At 35.6% G+C, this 4,090-nt stretch overlaps 1 long non-coding RNA gene across 1 annotated transcript; it reads right to left on the reverse strand.

The window, feature by feature from the left end:
* Nucleotides 1-355: 355 nt before the first annotated feature.
* On the reverse strand, nucleotides 356-2,778 carry LOC142230312 (uncharacterized). The gene is made up of 2 exons (XR_012720645.1): nucleotides 2,517-2,778; nucleotides 356-2,099 (listed from the first exon to the last, which is right to left on the reverse strand). It is a non-coding gene; the product is annotated as an uncharacterized LOC142230312 (long non-coding RNA).
* Nucleotides 2,779-4,090: the final 1,312 nt, after the last annotated feature.

Raw genomic sequence — 4,090 nt, forward strand, 5'->3', positions numbered from 1 at the left:
CTGAAATATCGCTTCAACAAATGTTTACCCTCTGATTGAAGGGTGTTACAAGCACATTAATTTGTCATAAATTTTAGGTCAGAGGGTAGCTTCGTTCCTGAGATATGGCCACTGATCCCCTCCAGAAATTTAGGATAATAAATACAGAAATTAAAAGAGCGTATTTGGTGTCTTAAAAATCAAATCTTGATATATGCTATACCTTGTTCGATAGGTATTTCATAGGACTATACACTGCCGCATAAGTAGTCCTGGCAGGATATCCCGTTCCAGAGATATGATTCCCCTCCCATTGCCAAATGTCCCACCACATATCTCTTGCGGTGGTTAATGTATTTCCAAAATAAATAAACCGTTATGTAGGGTGTTCCCCTGGCATTGTTCCTGCGAAATTTTAATTTTAAATTCCCAGTAGTTTTTCCAAAAAATCAGTTTTTCGAAAAAATCCCAAAATGTTTTTACCCTAATCTATTACAATTGGTTTGTGTCTAGGGTTTTAAATACGTATTTATCTTCACACACATCCAAAACACTGAATTCACCTCACATCTTAAGAAGTGATGCAAATTCAGTGCAGCGGTTTTGAAATGGTGGACATCCGTCCTATGACAAGCCCATATTAAATTCATCGCTTCTGCGTCAATTTGGCACCACTTCCGGATCCAAAAATAATATTTTCACTACTTTTTTGGCGACGCTTTTTTGCTGGAAAGTCCATGTAAAATTCATTAGAGATGATCCAAACCACTTTTTTGGAATCTCTTTTTTGCTGGGATGTTTTTTTTCAAGTGTGTTATGTCCTATTATGATGCCTATTAGTGATCGAAAATCATCTCTATGTGTTGCCATCGGAAAGTCAGAGTTCTGACTGCTCTTGTCGTCTCATATCCATAGTTTGGTCTGCTCGTAGTCCGCAGATGAATCATTCGGACTTGAAGGATTTTCTGTTGGGAGCCCAAGCGCTAATTTATAGTTTTACTCAGCTGGTCCAGACATTTTGCTACAATTGTTAGATCAATACGCGAGGACTTGGGCCAGAATGTTGCCTCCTCATTAGCCATCAATGATTTGGATATAAATATAAAGAAAAATGATGACTGATCATCTTCATTTTGATCTACCCAATTTTATTGAGTGACCGATCTCCTATTCTGGTCTCACTAATGCCTTAGGTTGTCTCAATCTCACGAAAGATCACATGATGATATTGCAATATCAGTTGGCACACAGCATCAATGCTTTCTGAAAAGTGTAGTGAACCTACGTTTAATTCATCATACCAACCTGAGATAAACACTGGTCCTGATGAAGTTTGTTGAGTTAATCTGCATCGAAAGTTCTAAAAAATAATCGCACGTTTCACGATTTAACTCCATTTTTTGGACAAGATTAAAATTGTAAGTTGTTGCAAACAACACAAATGGCGCTCGTATTTCAAAAAGATCTGAGTAAATCAAAAATATCAAGTTTTACAATAGAGTTGTCAGTTGACAGATTGCAACAATAGCGTTGGCCGTCGCTAATATTGATGTTCATCGAATGTTATTGTAAATGGGTCATATCGGACCATATAAGCCGATCCCACATTTGACTTCTGGAACTTTCTGGAAGAGCAAATTTTATCCGATCCTTCGAAAAATCCTACAAAAAGTTTTGTATATCGTTCCATAATTATATAGGTCCCATATAAACCGATTCCTAGATTTGATTTTCGTAGCCCCTTGGAGAAGCAAATTTGTTATTTGATGTCAGTATTTGCGCTTTAATAACCATTCAAAAATATTCCATATCGGTCGATAGTTATATGTATAGACCCCTTGAGTATATAGACGCCGATACTTTCATCAGATTTTTCCGATAAAGAGCTGCGCAAAATTTGTACATATCAACCCATATTTTCATATAGACCCCATATAAATTTAAGCCTCATTTTTATCCGATGTGGATGGAATTCTAAATATGGAGGTATATCCAAAAGGAGCTATCCCAAATGTAATTTACATCGAGTCTTCCGATTTGATTTCTTGGACCCATACAAACATCAATTTTCACATCACGTATATGCGGTGGAGCCTTGTTTAAAAGATGCCTGGATATATCTGCAAAATAGTGAGAGAGAGAGAAAGAACGAATGAGAGTCTGACAATTCAATGCGATAGTGAAGGGTACATCATACAATCCCAAGTCCGACATTCATCCAGTTTTACTTGCTTTTCTGTCTTCCTAGATTACTATAGATTTCTGTTTAGCGCAAAAAAACATAGAACTTTTGAAGGATAAAAGTAATTTTAATTAATTTTTTCTTGAATTCCACACAAAAATTGAATTGTGAAAAGGGACAGAACAAAGTTCGTCTTTCTGTGGATTTATTCTCGACCAACTAAAAAAAACATTGTCACACAAAAGTTTTCATTGCAATCGTTTTTTTTTTTTGCCCGAAGAATAGATGCCTTCATTTTTTCCTTTAGAATTTTAATAGCATTTTTTCCTCATCTTGATTTCCGTTTTATACTCACACTTTCATTTCCGTTTAGTGGCTAGGATGTGGAAGAGCTACATATAAACCAAGAAATGCATTAATGTATGCGGGTATGCATGTAACTAAATGCATGAGAGGAAGTGTGGTATGATATTCGGGCAGAAGGCGGACTTGTTATTGTTTGGGTTAATGGCATTTGCTTTTATTTTTCAGGTTTTCCCTATTCTGTCTCAACTACGAAAGCCATTGTCACGGCAGTTTGCTCAACGACACAACTGCAGCAAATGAGGGTATGTATGGACTGGTACTACTAGTGGTAGTGGTAACAGTAACAACAATTGTATGCAAACTCATTACAATTGCATTTTGTCAACGTGGTATTCTGCTCTCTGCACTTGAAACTTGTGACATGGAATTTAATAACGACAGGTATAGCTAAAGTATTTTTGTGATGTGCCGGAAACAATAGAAATTGTTATACAATATATTGCATTTACAATATTTGCCACACTGAAAAAATATTGTCGTGAGGCCAAAGATTTCATGTCGTTAAAATACGAATGCAAATTTTGCTTAGCATAGACGACATATTTTTCTAATATAAAGTTTTTTTCCTTGTTTAAATGTCGATAAACTTTTCAATGAAGTCGAATTGTCCTAATAATTAAGTGATTTGACTTAAAATGGGTATCCTAACATGAAAGAAAATTTTTTTGGGGTAAGGTCATTTTGACTTTAATAATTTAGAAAAATTCTTTACAATTTATGAAATTGTCTTTAAATTTGTTGTCTTTTTACATCTTGACTACAAAGCCAAAAATCATTAAAAAATAGGACATGTTTTTCAACACTTTATTTTAAAGACGTTTTCTACTTGAAACATATCATGATGTCTGAATTTGGAAAACTCGTTAACTCGTTTTTTAAAGAACTTTGAAAGCATATGATGAAAACAAGCTGAAAAAATGAAAAATTAAAATTTGTTTCCAGAAGCAAGAACACAAAACCCAAATTTAAGAGAGAATTATGTCTTAAAAGTATCCTTACTTGTATTCTCCACTTCTATGGCTCGGAATCAATACCAAAATTGTTAAAGTAAAGACAAAATCTTTGGAACCGGGCATGTTTTTTATAGCCTCCACCATAGGATGGGGGGTATATTAACTTTGTCATTCCGTTTGTATATTCTGGGTCGTGGTGAAATTCTGAGTTGATCTATGCATGTCCGTCCGTCTGTTGAAATCACGCTAATTTCCGAACGAAACAAGCTATCGACTTGAAACTTGGCACAAGTAGTTGTTATTGATGTAGGTCGTATCGTATTGCAAATGGGCCATATCGGTCCACTTTTACGTATAGTCCCCATATAAACGGAACCTCAGATTTGGCTTGCGGAGCCTCTAAGAGAAAAATATTTCATCCGATCCGGCTGAAATTTGGTACATGGTGTTGGTATATGGTCTCTAACAACCATGCAAAAATTGGTCCACATCGGTCCATAATTATATATAGCCCCCATATAAACCGATCCCCAGATTTGGCTTGCGGAGCCTCTAAGAGAAGAATATTTCATCCGATCCGGCTGAAATTTGGTACATGGTGTTGGTATAT

Source organism: Haematobia irritans, chromosome 3 (genome assembly GCF_050003625.1).
Source record: "Haematobia irritans isolate KBUSLIRL chromosome 3, ASM5000362v1, whole genome shotgun sequence".
Taxonomy (NCBI): Eukaryota; Metazoa; Arthropoda; class Insecta; order Diptera; family Muscidae; genus Haematobia; species Haematobia irritans.